We start from the raw sequence: 25601 nt of genomic DNA, 5'->3' as shown, positions 1-25601 counted from the left end.
GTTGTGAAGACTTACCTTATACCTCCACCATTCAAGTGCCAAACTGACCTTTCATTTGCCACTCTTTCAATGTAAGGACACACATAGCCCCTTTCTACCCTTTATCCCATCTGCTTGCCACAGTTTGATGCACTTGATCACCAAACATGTTTACTAGGAAAGAAATCCAATGAGGCCAATGACAGTCAATGGCCTTAGTAAGACAGAGATGACTACTTCTCGTGACCGCTCAGCTAGATAACACAACCTGGGGGGGGGAAATGGAACATTCCCCATCTTCCTTCAGAGATTTCACAGCTCTGATTGACTTCCAGCCCAACATTCCCATTGGCTAATATGTATTTATGTATTTATGTATTATTTATTAAAACATTTGTATCCCACCCTGTTACCACTGGGATCTCAGGGCGACATACAAACAAAACCAGAACAATATAAACCTAAATATTAACACAACTAAAAATGTATTAAATCATTAACAAATTAAAACTGGTAGAAATAACCAATAAAACAATTAAAACTATTTGTAACCATGGACAATTTAGCCCTCAAAGGCTTTGATAAAAAGCCATATTTTAACTTGGTGCTGAAATGAAGCCAGTGACGGGATCTACATTGCTGCTTATATCGGTTTATAATGGTTATGACAACTGTTCAGGCTCATGCCACATTACATATACCGTTTTCATACCGTTTTTAAAGTGTTATAGCCTGCTTAGTGTAGATCGGGGTAACAGTTGGGCCTCCACAGGGAGGGTGTTCCACAACTTGCCAACACTGTTATCTTTTGGGCACCAGGTCAAGACTTTTCTCTTCTCCCAGGCATTTAACACCATTTAACAACGCTAAGTTTGTTTTTTAACGGACCCCAGAACTGTTCTTTTTAAATGGATACCATTGTTTTTATACTGTTGTTTTTATGTTTTTACATTTTGTATACCTTTTAAATGTTTACTGTTTTTAACTTTTGTAAACCGCCCAGAGAGCTTCAGCTATGGGGCGGTATATAAATGTAACAAATAAATAAATAAATAATAAAGTGGGTGCCACAATAGAAAAAGCCCTATATCGCTATACTGAGCCAATTTTGCTAGTTGTCTCCTGCTGATATTTTAGCTTTAGGAGAAGGGATGAATCTTTCAATTTCAATTGCTTTCATTTTCCCATTTTTCCAATCTAAAGTTCAGTCCTTCTGATTTTTTTTTTAAGTTCACATGACAGTAGTGTGACCATATGAAAGGGAAGTCAGGGCTCCTGTATCTTTAACAGTTGTGATGAAGAAGGGATTTCAGCAGGTGTCATTGGTATGCATGCAGCACCTGGTGAAATTCCCTCTTCATCACAACAGTTAAAGCTCCAGGAGCCCTATCCTCTTTTGTACAGTGGCCAGATACAAAAGTGGGCATGGTTCCTGCAGCTTTAACTGTTGTAAAGAAGAGGGAATTTCACTAGGTGCTGCATGTATGCAAATGACACCTGCTGAAATTCCCTTTTCTATACAGGAGCCCTGTCCTCCTTGTCTCTCCAACACTACTACACAGGAAACAAGATGTCATCCATGAAGAGGTGGCCATTTTTCTTTCTTTGACCAGGCTTGCAAAAGCTTTGTGCTGAATTGAAAAGCCATAAAGGTAGCCAGGTGGGGTTAAAGAGAAGCCCAAGTCCAGATGTACATCAAGCAGGATATAAAACTTTGAAAACGGTTTCAAAATGGTATATGGAGTTTGTCCTGGGCTCCAATATTTGTCAATACCATTATAAACTATTATAAAGCAGTAGTATTGATCCTACCCATGAGTTCCTATGAGCCAGTGGGGAAACACATCACCATTTTATCATTTTATTTATTTATTTATTTATTGCATTTCTATACCGCCCAATAGCTGAAGCTCTCTGGGTGGTTTACAAAATTAAGACAATTCAAGTATAAAACAACAGTATAAAACCATACTATAAAATACAATGTAATTTTTTAAATTTATTGACAGAAAAGTGCTAGAGGGAGGCATTCCTGGACTATCCTGGAATGGCAATCTTCAATTGAAGGACTGGGGACTAAAAACTCATACCCCCTCTAGGTTGACCATATGGAAAGGAGGACAGGGCTCCTGTATCTTCAACAGTTGTATAGAAAAGGGAATTTCAGCAGGTATCATCTATATGCAGGCAGCACTTGGTGAAATTCCCTCTTCATTGCCACAGTTAAAACTGAAGGAGCTATCCTAGAGTGACCAGATTTAAAAGAGGGCAGGGCACCTGCAGTTTTAACTGTTGTGATGAAGAGGGAATTTCACCAGCTTCTCCATATATACAAATGACACCTGCTGGAATTCCCTTTTCAATACAACTGTTAAAGATACAGGAGCCCTGTCCTCCTTTTCCTATGGTCACCCTACTGTAGTCTTTCCAAAACTATCACCCTTAATATTTTGATTTGGCTGAGCCAGGTCTTCCACACAAGTCAACTGACAGGTGCATTTGCGGGGGGGGGGGGGATAGAGGAGGGGGGAGGCAGAGAAGAGGAACGCAGCGTCTTCTGCTGCAGTTCATAGAGCCTACATCACAAATGCATTTTTGTTGCCTCCCTGTGCCGTCTGGCGCCTGCTCGAGCTTTCTGAACTGACATCTTAAGACACTGCAGAATAGCTTCTTATTTCGCTTCCTGTGGGGCAGCTGTGAAATGGCATATTCTTAAAAACGTATTACAGTAGTTATGTTTTGAAAATCAATGTTTTTAATAATGGCTTTGATAGTGGGGTTTGTTGCAGTGCATTTCACCCTGCTGTGGGCTTGAGTGCTTTAATGAAGCGTTGAAAAGCACGCATGCACACACGCGCACACACACACACACAGCTTGGTTATTGTGAATTATCCTCCCCCCTTTCCCCCTCCCTGTAAGCCCCACTGTTTAAGTTGCTAGACTTGCAGATGCAGTGACTGTAGTTGCTATGTTTACTGTTTCAAATGAATGAGGGGGAAGAGAGAGAGAGAGAGAGAGAGAGAGAGAGAGAGAGGCAGGCTGTGTATTGCTTGCGCACACTAAATATATTTAAATTTCCCATGGCAAAGAGTCTTAGGATTTTGCTGGCAGCAGCATTGAAAACAAGTTCCTGCCACACAGGCACAATGGAGGGAGGTGTTCCCCCCTTTCTTTCTTTCTTTCTTTCTTTCTTTCTTTCTTTCTTTCTTTCTTTCTTTCTTCCCCCAGTTGAATTAAAAGCACAGAGAACAAAATTAGCTTGAAAATAAAACTGACGAGGAGGCAGGAGTACAAAGCTGACAAGGAGGAAGTAACCCCCCCCCCCCAACACCAAATAGGATCAAACAAGACTAAATGAGTGTTCTTTCCAGATGTCACAAGGAATGCAGAGAGCAAAGACTCAATCACAGCGTGAAAAATGCCCTGTGTGTCTTCATATGTGCTGGGTATATTTCTGTGTGCATAGCTTCCCACAAAACAATTGCCTCCAATAGAGAGCCAGTAAAAGATAGAGTAGGGGTGTGCAAAGTGGGTCTTCTCCACCTTGAAATTCGAGCCAGAGCTCCGTTGAGGCGATTCTCTGCCCTGATTTTGGAGCGGCTCCCCTTACTCTGCCCCGTCGGAGAACTGCCCGTTTTTGGATAACCGCTCTAGTCAATGGAAATTAATCAAATGCAGACAGATCCCTCATTTTTGAAAGAAATGAAACTTGGCACGGTGATAGCTCATGTAGTTCTTTAGATGTGCCACATTTGGAGCAGTTCCCTGCAAGCCTTGATTTTGAAAGGAATTTTTTAAAAGTTCATGATTTTAAAATTATTATTTTTTAAAAAATGTCATTGCTACAGATAAAGAGATGAAACTTGGCACGATGACAGTCCTTAAGTAGGGCTTTAGGCATGCCAAGTTTGTAACAGATCCATTCATGCCTTGATTTTTTAGGAATTTTTAAATTCCCCCCCTCAAACCACTATCCCCCTTAAACACACACACACAAATCCACCCCTACACATTTATGGAGGAAACTTACATCTTTTATACTTTGCTGATGCAAAGCTCCACTGCTGGTGCTGGACCCCCTCCCCACTGCACTAGAAGCCCAGCCAGCCAATAGGAGTAATAGTTTAACTGAAATAAAAAAGCCTGCCTGACTCAGGTGTAGAAGCTTACTCACTCATGACGCCAGCCCGCCCAGCAGCACTTTCACACTGTGGATGATTGACTTCTATGAGTCTGAGCAGAAACATGCTCCCTCTCTCCCCCACGGCCAGAACCAGCAGCCAGTTAGTGTAGCCCACTCCCTCGAACACTTTGATTGGAGGAGAACATGGTCACAGTCAGCACTGTGACAATTCCTAATTGGTTAGCCACAGATGCCAATATCAAAGCTACCCCTCACCCCAGTCAGTGTCTCCCAAATATGGAGATATTCAGTTCTCACACACACACACACACACGGAGAGAAAAAGAGAGAGAGAGAGAGAGAGAGAGAGAGAGAGAGAGAGAGAGAGAGCATGAAAATGCAGAAAAACAGCATTTGATGCCTGAAAAACAGTTGGATAATTTTGGAGAAGTTAGAAGCTCTGATTGGGCATGTCTGTGCTCTGATATTAATCAATGGGTTTGGAAGTGGCCAATCTCTGCTTTGGAAGATCGAATGCTCCGCAGATGTTCACAGTCACCAGATAAGTCCAGGGCAGAAAGCACACCCCTAATATAAAGTATTAAGAGGTCCACAGTCAAAAGCTTTAGCTTGTTATTCTAAATCCATTATTCTGACTCCACTATTCAAGTATCCACTCCCTTCTGACCACCACACGGTGCTTATGGTTTGAACACAGCTGTCCTTGACTCTTTTACCACTCTGGTTTCCCCTGATGCACATTGCCCTTCCTCTCTGTAAGTGTCCCTCCCCCTCAGCCAATGACTGACCCTTCTTTACCAACGGTCTGAATGTCTCTGAACATTCTTTGACACTGCACTCAGCCAATGGCTAAAGGTAGCCAGAAGCCAGTTAAAGTCTTACATGACTTAATATGGATAGGCAAGCCCGGTTCCTCCAGATGTTTTAGAATACAACTCCCATAATCCCGGGTCATTGGCTATTGTGGCTGAGGCTTGTGAGAGCAGTAGTCCCCCAAAATCTAGAAGGTACCAGTTTGCCGATCCCTGACTTAACATTTTCATCCACCCTGTCCCAGCCTAATGTTAATGGGTGTGCAGCAAAAGAACATATACCTGCGACAACATTATGCAGAGTTGTTGATTTTTTACCATGACTGATTGCAATATAAAATAGCGAGAGCTGTCAACTGCTTTAAATACATACAATCGGCTTATTGTCTGCATTTTTACTGATTGAATTTAGACAAATTGACATATTGTAGGAAATGCTGGCCGCCATTGCTGGATAAGAGAAAGGAGAAGGGAATTCATGTCCTTAGGAGGAGCTGATGAGAACCCGGCTGGAGTATGGGATACCTCTTTCTCCCTTCAGCATTTCCCTTATGAAAATGGCCTTTCCTGAAGTTGCTGTATGCCCCATAAACATGTGATGCTTTCACATTTTGCCCAGCAGAGAAAATAGCAGTTGTGGGGGGAGGGGGCAGTAGTAATTAAGAAAATGCACCCAGAGGGGGGGGATGTTTAACCCACTGTTCCACCATTAGAGTGCTGATCTGAATTGTCTCTGTACCAGTGGTTGCTATTGACCCTTTTACATTTTTAACATTGCAGAAGGTTCACAGATCTCTCACAACAAACACCTAGTTTGGCCCTCCTGAATTAAATACATGTTTTTTTATTGAACCGAGAGAGAGAGAGAGAGAGAGAGAGAGAGAGAGAGAGAGAGAGAAGGAGCTGTCCATGTTCATCCTTAACTCTCAGGCCTTAGCTGGACCTAAGGTTTATCCCGGGATCGTCCCTGCCTGCTCCCGGGATATCCTGTGTGTCATTTACATGAACAGGGATGACCCTGGGACGATCCCAGGATAAACCTTACGTCTAGCTAAGGCCACAGTCCCCACTGACTTTTTTATCCATCACTGCTGAAAAACAACACTTCCAGTGATTGCTGTTCCAGTTAATGCTTTAAAACGACCTTAAAATAACCCATACACCATGCTAACATGTGTCTTCTTACCCATTGTTGAGTGAACTATCTTATCCGAGACACATGCCTGGCTTCCATTTTTCACTCTTCCAGTCCATTGGCTGGTTTATGGTTTGAAACCAGCCTGCTGTTCCATCAGGCTCATTCAGTCAAGGCTGAAATGAGTCTTTTTCTTGGCTACTGCTTGCCTGCACTGGCTTCCCGGCTATAACCAAACGCCAGGGCATGAATATATTGACAAGTGCCCAAGCCTAATTTTGAAAAGATGTTGCATGAAACAAAGTAGTAGCCTGGTGCATGATGCTAAGGTATCTTTGACAGGCAAAGGTTAGGTTGGCAAAAGGCCTCTTCCTCCATATGTTATTTCATGCTCCGTTGTTAAGGCCATTGGACTCATCAGCACGTTTGCCGCTATGGCAAGGGTACACAATGTGATGCTGGCTTGGGGTGGGTGGGTTGGAGGCCACCCACACTTGTGCACACAAGTGCACACACAGAGATAAATTGGTGATCTGACGCATATTGCTCTTTTTTCAGTACTAGGGACAGCGGGACATGAGCAACCTGTATGAGGAACTCTCGGGGAGGGAGGGGAGAGTACAGACCACAGGGAAATTGGAGGAGGGAGGGTGAATTTGGTAGTGTGGGAGGTCAAGGCACCCCGGGAGGCTTCAGTAAAGGCTTTGGAGGGCGGCATGTGGGCTGTGGCCCCCGGGCTGCAGGTTGTGCACCCCTACACCACAGGTATCCCAACTATGCTCATACGGCCAGTTGGATTGGCTTCAGCAGCCATGTATTATATTGTATTTAATGTTGTTCCCCGCCCTGATCCAGAGGGAGAGGCGGGTAAGAAATAAATTGATGATGATTTGCACAGGGATATGTCACACTATGGTCTGATGGATTCCCCCTCCCTTCACTCCTCCGTGTGCTGGTCACACCATCACTCAGAAAGAGAAGCCAGTGCCACGTTCTGTTTCCCTTTCCATCCAGGGGCCAGCCCCAAATTCACTTTGAGTTTCCAGCTTGATCATATGCCTGGCTGGAGCTCTGTGTTGAGGAAGAGGGCTGGACGGGGGAACAGGAAACACACCAGCTTCCTGTACCAAGGAAGGGCTGGCATACCGGCGTGCACTTGTGCCAAGGAGCTGGGAGGAAAGTAGGAGAGATGCATTGGGCCCTACGGTGGCCAGGCCTTTACGTCTCATATCTCTGTACACCCCTCCAGCGTCTCTGGTGGCAGTGGTGATCCAAAATGATGACAAATAAACATCTACAAGCTTTGACGCAGAGCTTCTGCAGTGCAATCCTATATGTATCCCAATGAAATCAATGGGAATGACTCCCAGGTAAGCATGTATAGGATGGCAGCCTCAAAACAGTTTCCTGTTATAGAACACGGAGCTTTGCTCCTAGTGCCCTTGGGTGGAAGAGGCAGTGTTTACGCTTTGCTTCGGACATTTCTCTCCAGTACTCTACCCAGTCCCAGTTGATGGCCTAACCCTATTGCTTCAGAATAATAATTGCATGCCTGACAACCCAGCTTCCTCTCATTCTCTAAGTTGCTTGCTGCTGGCTAGCTCTTGGTTGGAGGCCTTTCTGGAGAGTTTCCCCTTATGCACAGTTCCATGCGCCTGGCTGACTCATGCTTTGAAATCACCCCCCGCTCATTCTTCTCCCGGGCAGACAGCCCAGTAATCCAAGGCTCAAATTAGTTTTGCTGGCTGCTGTATGAGCTGGCTCTCCCTTGCTTAGGGGTTCCCTCCTCTGTCTTAGGCCGAGTGTTCAGCAAATGTCGCTTCTAGCAGCCTCCCTACCTGCCCAAGTGCCAGTAGCTGGTGTGCGGTCCGGCTGGCTTATTGGCTTAGGGTCTGATTGAACTCCAGCTTAGGTCACTGGTGGAGCCGAGAGCATACGCTGCTGCTGGGTTATGTCTGCCCTACTTAGTTGGCTGTTCACCAGGCCTGCACAACTGGCCATTAGCAGGGCTTATGAAAGGCCTTTTTTATTAGTAGTATCTTTATCTCCCATCCTTCGTTCCCCCACCCGGCACTGCCCCACATACACACACAGGAATATAACCGATTGACAGGAGATTTATAAAGAGTTGTTCAGCGTTTTTCTTGTTCAACCATGACAGTTTCCCCTTTTCCAAGCACCCCAAGCTAACAACTGCAATGCTATTCGGTAAATAAATTCCACCACATTGAGACATTGTGGGTACCAAGGGCACATCCTCGATCTAACATCAGTACCCCCAAAAATACTTGCTTAGGAGAGAAATGCTGCTCTCGTTTCAGGAGCAGGGTTTGCTCTAAGGTAGGGATGTAGAAGAACTTTCAACCTAAGGGCAGAATTCTGTCTTGGATATGCTCTTGGAAGGGGGGGGGGATTCCGTTGGAGGAGGGAGCCAAAAGGTGAAAGAGCCAATAACAGCCTATTATAACACAGAGCTCTTACTGCCAGTAATTAAACCTTAGGAAAGGTTTCAACCCTATTAAAATGGGGGAAAGAACTGCACAAAAAACTGGGAACTCATCAGTGGTTGGGGGGGGTAGTGGCATGGCCTTCTGGAGGTCCCCAGAGGGCTGCATTTGGCCCCCCCTGGGCTTGAGCTTCAACACACTTGCTCTAAGGGGCTCCTCAGCATCCAAGATATGCCCACGTGGGAACCAGCAAAGTCCAGGTCCAGCACCTTTTTGGCAGATCCGTGAAAATGGCAAACAACCCTCCATCTTTTGTTTGGTTTTCTCCATTTCAAAGTCTGAGATTAATTAAAGTATCTAGTTCCACTGAGTCCTCTAGCCTGGCTGTGATCACCTGACTATTGGCATATTTTCAATTGCCGCAGGGTGACATCTACTCCCTCCATGTGGGGTTGGGCAGCTGAGAAACTCATGTAGATTCTGACAGAGACACATCTTTCCTTAATATACATAATTGGTTAACTGGAGACCTCCATTGTGAAATTCAGAGACATGCCAATTCTGATGGATAGCTGAGCTTTGGTTCATGTATTGGTTCAAATAAATAAATAAATAAATATTAAGTTTGCACTCAAATGCAAACTGAATGGATTTCTTTACCATCCATAAATACCATAAATTTCCTTAAGTGCTGGAGTAAAAACTAGTATCACCATCACCAACATCATTATGATCTGCTTTCTAGAGGCATTTAATAAGGAACAGATGAGATAGGCTGAGTTGAGCTTTCCGCATAAAGAACCTCACTTCTGACCCACTCTGACAGGATTGCCACCTTTCCCTCTCCCTTCCCTTAAATGAGCCCTGTGACTGTATCACTTCTTTAATAGGCAGAAATGCAACAGGTACAGCTTCTCCATCAGCCCACCTTCATATCGGGAAATGTTGCATTTGTTGATAAAGGCACAGGATGCTTAATTGCAAACATAAGATGCACTTGCTTTTAACTATTCAGGGATTGCCACCAGTCTAGAGTTCACTCTGGATATGGAAGGTTAATCCCATTTATTCAGAAGAGGACATGGATTTAGGGGAATTGAGAGTCTGTGCTTCTTTTACTAACTTAGTGGTAGTGAATGTTGCATCTCTACAGTAGTGGGGCAAAGTTTAGCTTGGAAAAAATGAGACTAAGGGGAGACATGTTAGAGGTGTACAAAATTAGGCATGGTGTGGAGAATGTGGATAGGGAGACATTTTTCTCGCTTTCTCAAAACACTAGAACCCGGGGTCATCCCATGAAACTGATTGGTGGGAGATCCAGGACAAATAAAAGAAAGTACTTCTTCACACACCACATAGTTAAATTATGGAACTTACTACCACAAGATGTAGTGATGGCCACCAATCTGGATGGCTTTAAAAGGGTTGGATAAATTCCTGAAGGTGAAGGCTATCAATGGCTACTAGCCCTGATGGTTGTACACTATCTCCAGTATCCAAGGCGATAAGACTGTGTGCACCAGTTGCTGTGGAACATGGGTGGGAGGGTGCTGTTGCACCATGTCCTGCTTGTTCATTCCTGGCCAATGGCTGGTTGGCCACTGTGTGAACAGAGTGCTGGACTAGATGGACCCTTGGTCTGATCCAGCATGGCATGTCTTAGGTTCTTATGTTCTTAACTTTGAGACTTTTGTTTTAACAAAACGTTTGCATAAAATTCCATATACATTTTTGTGTGCATTTCTCCTAAAACAATCCATTTTGTGTGCAATTTTGTCGAATATATGCACATTTATGCCAGCAATTTTCCAATACATTGCATTTTGAATGTCCCCCGCCCCCACTAAGCTATGCATTTCTGTGTGCACTTTCCCCTAATATAGTATACATAACTGGAGACCTCCATTGTGAAATTCAGAGACATGCCAATTCTGACGGATAACTGAGTTTTGTTTCACACATTGGTTCAAAAAAATAAATAAATAGTAAGTTAGCACTCAAATGCAAACTGAATGAATTTCTTTCCCATCCATAAATACCATCCTCCTACTCCAGCAACTCATGTACATAAGCACTCTGATATTGGAGGTAGCATTAGAATTGTGAGAGCCTGACTGGGTCTGGGAGTCCAATTGACTCCCTTGTATCCATTGTATGCAACCACGAAGACTCTGGAAATTGCATATTTCCCCCGCTGCATAAATGCTGTCCCTAAAGGCCCCATTTATGCGAGAGGAAAGGTGCAAATGCTCTTGCATAAATGGGGGCCTTTATGGATGCCATTTACACAAAGGGGGAAATTACGTAATTTCTAGAGCCTCCATTGTTGCACATTATGGAGGCTCCAGATGAGGGCAGATGGCTGCTGGACACTCACCGGACACTCCCAATCCACATTAGAAGTAAGTTTGCCCATCCCTAGGTAGCACTGAGCCATCAGGACTAGTAGTCATTGGGCTCATCTACACCAAGGAGGATATTCCAGTATGAAAGGGGTATGAAAGCGGTATATAAAAGGCAGGAGCCACACTAGTGTTTTGTAGAGGTATTGAAGTGCACTGACAACTGTTGGGTCCCATTGACACAAACCATATACCGCTTTCATACCACTTTCATAGTGCTATGTGTCATGGGCCCCAACAGTTGTCAATGCACTTCAGCACCACTCTAAAGCAGTAGTGTGGCTCCTGCAGTGCACTTCAATACCACTCTAAAGCAGTAGTGTGGCTCCTGCCTTTTATATACCACTTTCATATTGAAATATCCTGTTTGGTGTAGATGAACCCATTGATAGCCTTCTCCTCCATGAACTTGTCCAATCCCCTTTTAAAAGCATCCACATTGGTGGCCATCATTACACCTTGTGGCGAATTCCATAGTTTAACTACGCATTCCATGAACGTGCCCAATCCCCAGCTTCCTCTATAGCGTGTCGACCATCGTGATATATGCATCTACCCTGAGCCTGCATAGTCCTTAGCTAATCAAGGGACCATCTGTCTGCAATGACTTTGTGGGCTCTTTGAGGCCAATGTTTTCTTTTAAGTGCCCTCCTGAAATAACACTTATTAATATCATCAGTAATAATAAGGATAAATGATTGTCCTCTCAGATTCTGTCATCTGGTTAATTAATTCTTTCCCATGAGAAGTAATGAACCAAAACTGCATATGCTGAGTTGATGTAGTATCTCAGAGCAAGAGGGGGTGGGGAGCCCTCCATGATCTATTTACACATTGCTTTTGGAACCACCAGATAGCACCTTTGGGCTCTGAAGAAATATGTTCAATTTCAGTTATTGTCATCCAATTATTATTTTTCTAACATGGAAAATATGGAATTTGTTGTATCTAAGGGAGATATGGGCACTCCTGTAAACATTTGTTTTGGTCTGGAAGTGGATATTTTGGGAGGTGCAGCTCATGGAGGAGTGAGGAAAACCTACCCTTGCTGAAATGCAAGTTGGCATTGTGCTGCTAACTTGCACTGCTTCTGTGCCTTTAAGTGAAGGAATTTAGCTGGGGAAACCTTTCTTGGCATGCAGCTGTACTGACTGGGTTGGTGGTGGGAATCCCTTGCTTAATTTCTGCATGTCAGTCTGCGGGGGTGGGGGTGGTGTTAAAGCAAATTTTCCAACTGCACAAATGCCCTGTCAGACACCCCCCCTTGCCCCCACTCCAAGCCAAACACATTATTTCTCTTTCACGACTGGACAGATTATCTCCACCACTAGTAGCACCTTAAACTTAAAGACGGATTGACAGGGCCATACGGATACCCAGGAAGGATGACAGCCCAAGAGAAGTACATCACTGGTTGTCACCTACAGCCCCCAATTGAAACTACTGCAATGGACCATCAGTGAACTCCAACCCATCATCAGCACAGACACTTCTCTCTTGCAAGCCTTGGGAGGCAGACCAGTCCTGGCCTACAGACAACCTCCCAACTTGAAGTGGATGCTAACCAGCAATAGTACACAGGACAGAGACACAGGCAGAGGGACCAGACCATGCAATAGACCCAAGTGCCAACTCTGCCCCAATATCTATTCAAGCAACACTGTCACAGCACCCAACTTTCACCTGCATCCTTATATAATTTGTGTTACATGCCATCTCTGACTTTGTCTATTGTTAAGTTCTTAATAAACACATACACATAATGCATAACACATAACACGTGTCTTATTTTTTCACCACTTTTTTCAACTGCATATTATCAGATTTCCAACTGCACATTTTCCCCAATTGCACATTTTGTGTCCAACTGCACACCAACAAAAACCCTGTCAGACGGCTCCTAACGGCACAGAAGGAGGGCCAGTTTTAAAAAGAAAAGAAAAGTGGAAACTCTGAATTGCTTATAAACTCCTTTGTAAACCATGTAGAGATTTTATTTTATTACATTAAGTGGTATATAAGTGATATTAATAAATAAAGTGTGTTGCTTATCATTTCCCCTGTTCTTAAACATATCCCTAAAAAGGAAGCACAAGGCATGAAACTCTTAGAGGTACACTGATATTTAATACTGAATTGGTACCTCAATCTACAACTAATTAGCTAACATAATATCAACACTTCTGGTCTGGAGTATTTGGGGTGATTTCAGATATTGTTAGTGGCATCATTGTGCCAGAACCCCTCTTAGCACTGCTATCTCATATGGAAAGGAGGACAGGGCTCCTGTATCTTTAACAGTTGTATGGAAAAGGGAATTTCATTTGTATGCACCCAGCATACCTGGTGAAATGGCCTCTTCATCACAACAGTTGCATGCACAGGGACCATCCAGTGTCTACACCAGGATAAAGGGCTGGTGTAGACATGTCAACCCTATCTCTCTCACACACATACACACACACCACAGGACCAGAGCATTTTCCTCTTGATCTGGATGGATCGGTCAATTTCAGGCTCACTGAAATTGTCAGTGGTTTAAGATCAAGCTAATTCCGTCCCATGTCCACATGAGCTTGCATGCCAAAACAAAAATGCATGCAGAGTTCTACTTTCTGTGCACATTTTGTCTGCATTTTTAAGTATACACATTCTTTTCTAAGTACTTTACATTGCTGAAAGGCTGCTTCATTTTGTGTGCACGTTTCTCAAATATATGCAGTTTGTGCTCACTTCCCCCTCATTTCAATATTTATGCATACATTTGCCCTGAGATGGGCTACATGAGAAAGCTTGCAAAAATGTAGTTTTAAGAATGCAAATATGTTTCAACTCACTGAAAGGCTAAGGAGGTGTGATTTGGGTACATCCATTAAACAATTGCTTGTTTTTCCTCCTAAACCTTCTCCTCATCTCTCATTCTCTCTTACTGTCAATGATGTTACGCTTACTCCAGTCAAGGAAGCTCGTAGTCTTGGCTTTATATTTGATTCCTCGCTCTCCTTTATTCCTCATATTGAGGCAGTAGCTAAATCCTGTCGTTTTTTCCTGTATAATATTGCCAGGATTCGATCATTTTGTCTGTCTCTTCTGCTAAGACTCTTGTTCATGCATTGGTTATTTCTCGGTTGGACTACTGCAACCTTCTTCTCACTGGCCTTCCTTCTTCTCACATCAGTCCGTTGGTTTCTGTTCACCACTCTGCTGCTAAGATCATCTTCTTGGCTCGCCGCTCTGACCATGTAACTCCACTTCTGAAATCTCTTCATTGGCTTCCAATTCACTTCAGAATCCAATATAAACTTCTCCTGTTGACCTTCAAAGCTTTTCACTATCTAGCTCCTTCCTATCTCTCCTCTCTCATCTCACACTATTGCCCCGCTCGTGCTCTTCGCTCCTCTGATGCCATGTTTCTCGCCTGCCCAAGGGTCTCTACTTCCCTTGCTCGGCTTCGTCGATTTTCTTCTGCTGCCCCTTACGCCTGGAACGCTCTTCCAGAACATCTGAGATCCACAAGTTCAATCGCAGCTTTTAAAGCTCAGCTAAAAACTTTTCTTTTTCCTAAAGCTTTTAAAACTTGATTTTGTTCTGACTTTATACTGTTAGTTTTACCCTACCCAGTGCCTGTTTACCCTACCCTGTGCCTGTTTGCTTTCTCTTCCCCTCCTTATTGTTTTATTATGGTTTTATTAGAATGTAAGCCTATGCAGCAGGGTCTTGCTATTTACTGTTTTACTCTGTACAGCACCATGTACATTGATGGTGCTATATAAATAAATAAATAAATAAATAAATAATAATAACAACAACAACAACAACAACAACAACAACTTGATGTAGTTAATTTCTCACCTATCCCTATTCACCATTGCTGAATTCAGGCTGGCCTGGGAAATAGGCCAAACAATCACCTGATTTGGGGGTGAAGGGGATGGATTGGCTTATTTCTGAGTGAAGATTTTGAATAGGGGTGTGCATGGACCCCCCGCTCCGCCCCGTGGGCCGATCCGAAAATTTCGGATCGGCCCGCTCCGCGCCGCCCATACTCCGCTCCTCTTCGCCGCGGAGCTCCGGCTCCGAATCGGAGCTCTGCAGTGGAGGGGAGTGGCGCCAGGTAAGGCCAGGAGAGGAGGGCGGGGGGGGGTTACCGGGCCCTGCCGGCAGAGCCCGGTAAGGGACCAAGGGGGAAGGGGGCCTTACCTGCCTCCGTCTGCGGTCCGTCGGCTTCTTCAATTGAGCCCGCAGTTCAACCAGGAAGTCTGGGCCGCAAGTATGACCTAGACTTCCTCGTTGAAATGCGGGCTCAATTAAAGAAGCCGACGGACCTCGAATGGATGCAGGTAAGGGAGAGGAGGGGGTTTTACCGGGCCCTGCCGCTGTCACCGCATGGGCGACAGCAACAGCGGCAGGGCCCGGTAAACCCCACTTACCTTTCCGGCGGAGCTCCGGATCGAGGCGAAGGATCCGCCTTCACCTCGATCCTCTTCGCCACGCTCCACTGGCCCCCCAATCCTCTTCGCCTCCGCCTTAAGGGCAGGTGAAGCCCCCCACTCCGCTTCTAATTCGCCAGTCCGATTAGAAGCGGAGCACATCCCTAATTTTGAATAGGAAAATGTGCATTTTTGAGGGAGCATACCAAAATCATGCACTTGCCTTCCATAGTGTAAAACATAAATATTTGCACATTTTGGGAGTGTGCACATGAGTTCATAAATTTGCGAGCATTTCCAAAGATCATACTTTCCTGAACATGTTCTCATTCGAGGTTGTTATCATGGCATGTTTGCATGATTTGCGAACATTAAAGAAATCCCCATACTTCCTATTGATTGTCTCCTGTGAACAGTTCTCTAACTTCGATTCCCTGCTCCAGAGTACAGGACCGAGAAGGACAATAAACAAATATCCACATCCCAATCACAAATCAAAAGAGAAATTGTACTTCAACTTAAGGAAAGTCTATATTCATTCTCACTTCTTCATGGTGGTTTTTTTTTAAAAAAAAAATTGTTCATTACATTTTTCTCCTTTTCCATGTACATACTGTTCTCATATCTCATTGCTGAGCCTGCATGCTTTCGTAATTGAATACATCTTTCACATTTATTTTCTGACTCTAGTTCTTTCTGATTACCACCGCTAGTTCACTGGAGCAAGCTCAATACAACAACAATTCAAACCAATTTTCACTAATGCCTGCACATGAAACAGCTTTTAAAAGAACAGTAAAGGAACTGGTGAAAAAAGAAAAGAAAAAGTTGGACCACAGCCCTCTGGATTGTCTGTAGATATCACAAGAGACTTGGGAAACTCATCTCATATTATGCTATTTCACAACCCTGAATAATCAACGCTTCACCTTGTTTCCATAAAATGGAGGTGGGTCGAGAACCTTGCCAGCTTTCTCTGAGTATCAGCAGATTTAACTTCCTTTGCAATGTTTTGTGCTTCCCCTGGGCTTTTACTTCCAATAATGAGATTAACTAAGCTACACATCCACATTAAGTTATCTATGGCAGCTGACAATTTTGCAAGGGTCATCGGCGAATATAATTAAGATGGATCAGTCTGGAACTGGTATCAAGATGATCAATCTTAGATCAGATTTATTCCCAGGACTCGAGATATTATTGAAGGAGGAGAGGAAAGCTCACTTGATTAGTCTCCGAACTGGAAAGTTTTGCCAATCAGTGGCTAGTGCATTAAATCATCAGCTTTTGTAGATAAGCGGGCTTCCCAAACAAACTCTCACTTTCTTCCCAGTTGTTAAGTGCTTGTTGGCAGCAGAGATACACTATGGATCATGATGAGATTGTCCTTGAGAAAAGGGAATGAATGGGGTGCTTAATCTCTTCCCCCACTTCCCCCCCTTGCAAATAAGCACTGAAAATTAGACCCATAGGCTTAGTTCGGACGACACATTAGTCAACAGTGGACAGTTTAATCAAGAGGTGATTAAATAGTCCACCGTTGACTAATGTGTCATCTGTCGGGCAAAAACCATGCCATGGTTGGTTATTTCCAAAAAATAACAGAGATATTTTTCTGCACAACCATTGGTTATTTTTCTGCACAACCATGGGCTCCATGATTTATTTCCCCTGCCAACAGAGTGGTGAGGCAAGAGCAACAGAAACCCTGGCCACTCTAGCCCAGTGGGACTCCATTAGCAGGGGAAATAATCCCGTGCCAGCAAGTGCTTGGAGAGCCCCAATTGTGCCATCCCTTGGTGGGCACATGCTGTCCCTGGGTGGGGTGCTGCCAATCCCTACTTTCTACCAAAAATAGCACTAACAGCTATACAATCACTAATAGAACCCTATAAAAACAAGGATACACAAATGCATTAAAAACACAATTCAAAACTCAATGAGGACAGATGAACCACAGCCTCCAACCCAACAAATCCACTTACACACCAAAGGCCCATTTGAATAAAGTGATATTTTTCTGCCAGCAGAAGGACAGCAATGAGCGAGCTAACCTAGCCTCTCTTGGCAGGGAGAGCTGCAGCCAGGGAGCAGCCACTGAGAAGGCCCTCTTTTGTGTTGTCACCAATGTGCCTCTGAAGGTAATGGTCTCCAGAAGATCTTAAGACCTGGATGGGACTTGTATGAGAGAAGGCAGTCTTTCAGGTAGCCTGGTCCAAAGCCATATAGGTTTTTGTAGGTCATAACCAGCACTTTAAATTCTGCTTGGGAACAGACCGGTAGCCAATTTAGTTGTTGTAACAAGGGAGTCACATGCTCTCTGTAACCACAGCATTCTGGCCAGCTGATGTTTCTGAACAGTTTTCAAAGGCAGCACCACATAGGGTGTGTTAAAATAGACCAAATGGGATGCAACTGAGGCCATAGCTAGACCTAAGGTTTATCCCTGGATCATCCAGGGGTCAAACCTGTTCATCTAGGGTATCCAGTGCTCAGGTAGGGGCGAACCCTGGATGATCCCAGGATAAACCTTAGGTCTAGCTGTGGCCTTAGGCATGGGTGATGGCAGCCAGATCAGATGTCTCTAGGAATGGGTGCAGTTGGTGCACTAGCCTAAGATGTGCAAACACTCTCCTGGCCAGTGAAACCAGTGAAACCTAGCCATTCAGGTTCAAGGCTGAGTTCAGAAGCACATCAAAACTGTGAGCCTGCAACTTCAGGGTTGTGCCTGGATGGAAGACCTTCTAGGAATCCATGTGTGCCATCCCTAGAGGAAAGGTGGGCTTTATCTGGAATAAATACATACACTCAATTCATGGGATTTGCTGCCCATAAGGTATAGTCATGGCCAATAGTTTAGATTGGCTTAAGGTGGGATTAGACAAATTCACTGAGAACAGCAGTGGGAAAGGGTTATTACCTACATGGTTGGCTTCCCAGAGGGACCAGTTGCCTTCTTTGGGAAACCCAATGATGGACATGATGAATCCTTGGGCCTAATCTCCACCAAGCAGGATATAGCATTATGGAAGTGGTATGAAAGGGAGATATAAAAGGCGTGCTCCTTTCGTGTGTGTGTTTGGGATATGTGGCTTGGGTGCAATTGCACCAGTATACTAATTTAGCAACTCATTGAAACATTCATTCACCCCATCAGTAGTCTTGCAGGATTTATGAAATGAAACATACAGCACAATCTTATGCATGCCTATATGGGAGTAGATCTCACTGTGTTCAATGGGCTAAAGGTGCAATCCTAAATGAATTTGCTAGGGAGTATGACCCATTGAACAAAATGAGACTTACTTCTAAGCAACCATGCATAAGATTTCACTACACAGGTATCCATCCATGTTCCGAGGATGCATGGAGGCATCAATTGAGGAATAAAGAAAATGGCATGGAATATGCCCAGATTTCCAAGGCATAGCCCACTTTTATTGAAACAAACAAAGTGATATGAAAGGGGGATATAAAAGCAAGGAGCCACACTGCTGGTTCATAGCGGCATTGAAGTGCACTGACAACTGTTGGGGCCCATTGCCTTCATGCGAGCTATATCCTGCTTGGTCTGGCTCCTGCCTTTTATATACCACTTTCATGCTGCTTTCATAGTGTAATATCCTGCTTGGTGTAGATTAGGCCTTGGTCTGATCCATTAGGGCTTTTCATATGTTCTACAATAAATTACCCATATATAGAGAGTCTAATCTTCCCCCAATGACAAGAAAGATGAGTGTAGTTTGCTGTTTCTAGCACAGCTCTTCAAATTTTCCCTTTACTCCACTTCAGCTGTACTGTGGCAAGTTAGTTGGCAAACAACTGACAAAAGGATGAAGTGGTAAAGAGCAAATAAAGTCATAATCTCACTTCATGCACATAGATGAACTTTAGGATAGGAAATTGCATGCTCTTCACAATAGAAACTGTAGTCTCCCGAAAGAAATTCTAGCATTCGGATGAAGCAATTTACCTATGCTATTCAGTGTGTGATATGCCTGCTAAAGTTAATGGAAAATGTCCCCAAAGCAAAATTTCCCAACAGATTAACATAGGGAAATTAACTACCTGGTGCCAGCCGACATCTCCCATTAAGTTTCCATTTGAAAGCACAATGATTCCTATAAAAAGTAGGAAAGCAGAAGAATTTCCCTCATCATTGGAGGGTTAAAGTAGCCTGCCGCCTTTTCCTTGCCAGCAAGTATCATCCTGACTTCGTTCTTTTTTATTGCATAGCTATAGCCTTTGATGATACGTTATCCTAATATGTTCTGGGAGCTCTGTTGCTATAATGTATTAGCGTAATACATCATCAAAGTGCTGTCGCTTGTAGGATACATTATTGCTTGATGTGGAAATGGATGCCAGGGGCATATTCCAAAGACTTCCCTTTCTGTAGTGTTGTATTAAATGATTTCCACTTTCTTTCTTTCTTTCTTTCTTTCTTTCTTTCTTTCTTTCTTTCTGTTCTCGCTTTCTTTCAGAGAGATGAGCATTATTCAATATGCAAAGAGGTTCTTAACTAAAAGTGTGGAGAAACATTTTATGGAATTTTATGGCATTTGGATGCAGAGCACAGCCTCATTAATCTGGGGCCCCTTATATAACAGGATAAGTATTATGTCACCTGCTACTTGGCATTTAAGCCAGAATTCATCTGGTTGAAATAGGTAGACCTTACTTCCTATACAAGAGCAGCAGAATAAGAGTCAGCAGGCCCAACAGGGAGGCCAGATTTCTCCACTCATGAACAATTAAAGTGTTCGGAGCTCTCTGACAATGGCCTCATCTACACCAAACGGGATATTGCACTATGAAAGCAGTATATAAAAAGTCAGGAGCCACACTACTGCTTTATAGTGGTATTGAAGTGCACTGACAACTGTTGAGGCTCATTGACACATATCATATACCGCTTTCATACCACTACACCCTGCTTGGTGTGGCTCCTGCCTTTTATATACTGCTTTCATACTGCTTTCATCATGCAATATCCTGCTTGGTGTAGATGAGGCCTAAGAAACAAAAGTTGAGCAGTGGTAAAATAAAGGATTATTATTTTTTTTAAAAAAATGCATATTGTTTTCCAAAACACCACAGTTACCTCTGCATATCCTATTCTCCATCCTGTCCTCATGGTTTATCTGCCTTGGGAGAATGAGAATTTCACTTACACTTCCTGCCTCCTTAGGGAGGATGTGGCATTAAGGCTTGTGAGCCTTAACTCCCAATTTCCCTGCTTTTTGGTGCTTGGTTGAAAACTGTAGAGCCTTAACGTTATTTTATAAACCGTAGGTTTTTTGTTTAATGAATAGGAATACATTCCATTTGGATCCATCTTAGGACTCATTGGATACCACATCTAGAGAGGAGGGAAGCTCTGAATGTGTTAGGGATGGGTGGGTAGTCATTTCCTGGTCCCTGTCAGTTTCACATATGTTCATTTTTAAGTCCATCCCTTCCTTTTTCTGCATTAATCTGATCTATCTATCATATATATATATATATATATATATATATATATATATATATATATATATATACACATTCTATATAAATAAAATTGTAAATGTTCATTTGAAACAGACGTTATATCTCCGAAAGTTCTTCACCGATTGCTTTGAAATTTTGACACAACGTTGCATTAGAATACACGAGCGTTGTTATGTAACTATGTTCTATATGGGGACAAAAGTTTGTCTTAAAATCGAAGAAATAGGCCTCCTCAAAACCAGTCCTGCTGATCATTGTGACATTGCCAACCAGTAGGCCAGTCCACTGCCTCTGCCTTCTCTCTTATTTGCATGTTCTCTCACAATTGGCTGAGTGAATATAGATGTCACACCTGTGACAGTTACACGTTCTGAAGAAAGGTAACTGCCAGGAGTTTCCGCTAACCTCCTCACCGTAAAAACATCCTTTTTTAAAAACCAAACAATCTGCTTTACTTCATCCAAATAATGCCTCACAGAAGATCACACTTAGGTCGTCGTACTCGCAGAGCGGAAGCACTGCGACGAGGAATTGCAAATCAGACTGAGGAAGAACGGGCATCAGCAAACGAGAAAAAAAGAAAAAGAATGCCTCAAATACGTGCCAAGGAACCAGCCAAGCAACGTTCAGCCAGACTTGAGGATGCACGATTGCGAGCACGGCAATCGCGTTCTACAGCTTCAGATCTGCTTTGTTCTCAACAGAATGAACGCGACAGGCTGAGAGTGGCTGAAAGACGTCAACAAGAAACAGCACATCAGCGTCAAACACAACTCCGTGGTAAACAATCACACGATTACAATCACCTTGCATTCCGGTACAACCCAGCTGATGATTATAGTTTGAGGCGGCATGTTCTCATCGGCACTATGACTGAAGTGTGTCCTTATTGCAAGGCTCTTAAATTTAATGGAGAAACAAAAGGAATGTGTTGCGCTGCTGGAAAAATTAAACTGCCTCAACTTGGAGAACCACCAGAGCCATTACAAACTTTGCTTGCCGGATATACTGCAGAATCAAAGCATTTCCTATCTAACATCAGGAAATACAACTCATGCTTCCAAATGACATCGTTTGGCGCAGAAATCATCACAGCTCCATTTATGCCAACTTTCAAAGTCAAAGGACAAATTTATCATAAAGCCGGCTCCTTCCTTCCATTTCAAGATAGTCAACATAAATTCCTACAAATGTATTTCATTGGTGATGGCAATGATGAATTGAATGCACGCTGCGGAATTTATACAGGCATAAAAAGGTCCATCGTTTCAAAACTGCAACAGCTACTTCACGAAAAAAACAATTTAGTACATTTGTTCAAAACAGCAATTGACATGATGCCATCTGATACACACAAGATTGTTATTCATGCTGACAAAACGCCTGCTGGAGAACATGTGCGAAGATTCAATGCTCCAACTATAGACGAAGTGGCAATTGTTATAGTCAGAGATCAATCTTGACAGGACCTTTCAAAGGTGAAGATGTCCTCATTCCTCGCATTCCTATGATTCCAACAGATATGCCATTTCAATTTAAGAGATTGCAATTCCCAATTCGATTGGCGTTTGCAATCACCATCAACAAAGCTCAGGGCCAATCTTTAGAATTGTGCGGTTTAGATCTAGACACAGATTGCTTCTCACATGGACAATTATATGTTGCGTGTTCTAGAGTCGGCAAACCAGACGATCTCTATATCTACACAGACAATGGAACAACTAAAAATATTGTATATCCACAAGCATTGTGAAATTAAACATATTAGAAACATCCGCTTTGTCTTTTCCTTCTTTTCAATTTAACCAGACTGAGCCACAGCAACGCGTGGCAGGGTACAGCTCTTAATATCTAGATCTAGACATGTAGATATATATTAGCAATCTGCATGAAAATTTTTATATATGCACACTATCCTTACTTTGAAATATATGTCTGCCCCTCTGAGAGCTCCATCAGATGGGGGGAAATCATGCTTCCCTACCGTCACTTCTCCACCGTTGCTTTTGTTGCTCAATACTTCCTCTTTCTCAGAGAGAGGGGAAAGAGGAAGTAAACAATGTACATGTGGCCCTTTTCAGTGGGCTGTTTTCATAGTGCTGCTTTTCCTGCACAAAGGAGATAGTGGCAACTTCCATCTTTAAAAATAAGTCGGACTTACTGGGGTGTTGTTGTTTTTTATATCATGGGAGGAGGCGAGAAAGGGCAGGAGATGCATGGGAGGTGAACAATATTGTGAATAGGACCCATGAGTGCCCAGTAACAAGAGTAAACACACTGTGAGCTTGTATTTTGCCCTAGCTATAGTTAGTGGGGCTTGGTGTCTTAATAATAATAATAATAATAATAATAATAATAATAATAATAATAATAATAATAATTTTATTTCTTACCCGCCTCTCTGTTTGAATCGAGGCAGGGAGCAACATAAAGATCCTGTAAGCTCATCCTCTCTGTACAGCATATTGGGATTAAATAAATAAGTAATTAAATAGGAAGCAATTATCTACCCGTACATTTTATCTCTGAAGTGATGAAATTAGTGTTGTTATAAGTTGCCATGGAAGCATGTTCTGAGTGATGGGAAGAGACACATGGGTCACCTGGTTGACATTTTTCTTTTTTGTATCAGACGGTTTTGGCTGTACACTTGCTGAATTTTCAATATAGGTCTCTTCCCCCACCCCGTGGAGATTCTGAGCCAAGAGTACTTTGAAAGCTCTCTCTAAATGCAGCATGCCTTTGTAGAGCATGTCTTGGGATATATTTGCAGATGAGCAAAGATAAATCCTTGTGGCACACAACATGCTGTCAGAGGCTAAAGAAGCCGGTGAAGGACGGCAACTGACTTTGTAGTGCCGGCTTTGTACAAGGACAAATACACCTCTGAATTATGTATGGAGATTAGGAACAGAAAAGATGGGAGCCCGTCTCATCCATGTGCCACTAAACAGGCAGGATTGGTCCCTCTGGGATATATGCTCAAGTGCTCTGGGCAGTCTAGTTTAAAGTGGTCCAGTGATGAGGCTTTTACCACTCCCTTTGGGAAACTATTTCACAAGTTCACACGTCTTACTGATAAGTGGATTCCGCTCTCTCACAGCAAATCTGCCGCCCCCTTGCATTAGATTCTTATTACTTCCTTATACCTTCTACTTCTTTGGATCTTTCAAGTTGCAACCCTCAGTTATTCACTGACCAAAAGCAACGTGTGGGGGATTTTTTCTTTCCTTTTCTCTCCCCACCCCTTGCCTGCCTAGGATTGTCAACGTATATGTCATTGAAGTTAGTAAATAGACTGGGATTCACATTTCTTATTTATTTATAATTATATTCCCTAAATATAATAGTATCTCTATGCAGTTCACATATAAATATTAAAAATCACTATTTGAAATATAATATTATAAACAATTCCAATGACAAGAATAATTTTACCATTTGAATTCCATAGTGATATGGTCACAATACTGCCTGGACAACTTTAGGTCATTTTAGGTATTCAAAATTTAATGTATATAAGTCTAAAAGAAATGCAAATAAAATATCTATGTATCTATCTATCTATCTATCTATCTATCTATCTATCTATCTATCTGTCTAAATTATGTGTATGTTCTGGGCTCATCTATACCTAAGGGTGTAGTGTGAGGGAGGGGGGAGGATCACAGACTTACGCTTCTGCGATCCTCCCCCAGCGTCTATACGGCTGTGCCTCATCCCAGAAGGGAAGAAAGTTGTTGTTGGTGCCTTCCCCCCTTTTTTCTTTTTAAAGAGGAGCCTGATCATGCAGCAAAAAGGTAAAGGACCCCCCCCCCCGGTGTCTTATCCCTTGCCATCCCAGGGATGGCAGAATTGCTGCCCACCAACATGGGCCTGGAGCCACCCTGCACAGCTCTGTGCTCGTTTTAGCACCCGGGAGGTCATGCTACACCAGCCGCGATCCTTTGGGTTGTCCCGGGACCATGGAAGAACTGGAAAATACATGGTCCCAGTTATCCGGTTGACCCTGGAATCCCCTGTGCATCATTTGGATGTACAGGGACAACCTAGAGACGACCCTGGGATAAATGCATGGTGTAGACATTCCCTCTGTCTTTCGTTCCATCAAAACTGACATCAGTTTCCCAGAGGACCTTTTCTTCTGTCGCCCCTGGATTATGGAATGGCCTGTCAAAGGAGATTCATAATATCAACTCTCTGTGTGATTTTAAGGCAGCTTTGAAGACTAGCCTTTTCCGGCAGACCTACTCAGATTAATGTAAAATCTAGAATTTTTAAAATGTGTTGATTCCTGTACTAATGTTGTTCCCACCTCGATCCAAAGGGAGAGGCAGGTAAGAAATAAATAAATTATTATTATTATTATTATTATTATTATTATTATTATTATACTGACCATAGGGGCTCCAAGGAGGTCTCCTATCTAGGAACTAACACAGACCTGGACCTGCTTAGCTTTAGCTGCTACATCTTGCACTTTCAGACCTTGCCACTCCTAACATCTCATTGCACTTTAGCACAGGCTGGGCAGGGCAGGATTTCCTATCCAGAAGAAGCCACACTGAGGGCAGGGAAGCCTTGCTCCTGGCTCCTGTCTTCACTCTGGCTTGGCTTCAGGATGACATCATCAAAAAGAGAACAGGAGCAGGAACCATTTCTTTTTCTGGGAAAGAACAGAAGGATGTTTGGAAAATGCAGTGCCCAGCAGCAAAAGGGAGAATGATCGTTGCGATTGCGAGGCAGCGACAGCAAAAC

General features: G+C 43.2%; 1 protein-coding gene across 22 annotated transcripts in view; it reads right to left on the bottom strand.

The window, feature by feature from the left end:
* The window catches only part of NRXN1 (neurexin 1), a 1218662-nt gene that overhangs the window by 702032 nt on the left and 491029 nt on the right, over window positions 1–25601 (bottom strand). The window lies entirely within an intron of this gene.

The sequence above is a fragment of the Elgaria multicarinata genome, chromosome 4 (genome assembly GCF_023053635.1).
Source record: "Elgaria multicarinata webbii isolate HBS135686 ecotype San Diego chromosome 4, rElgMul1.1.pri, whole genome shotgun sequence".
Classification (NCBI taxonomy): domain Eukaryota; kingdom Metazoa; phylum Chordata; class Lepidosauria; order Squamata; family Anguidae; genus Elgaria; species Elgaria multicarinata.
The sequence above is the reverse complement of the archived record's forward strand: the minus strand, read 5'-3'. Positions and strand labels throughout refer to the sequence as shown.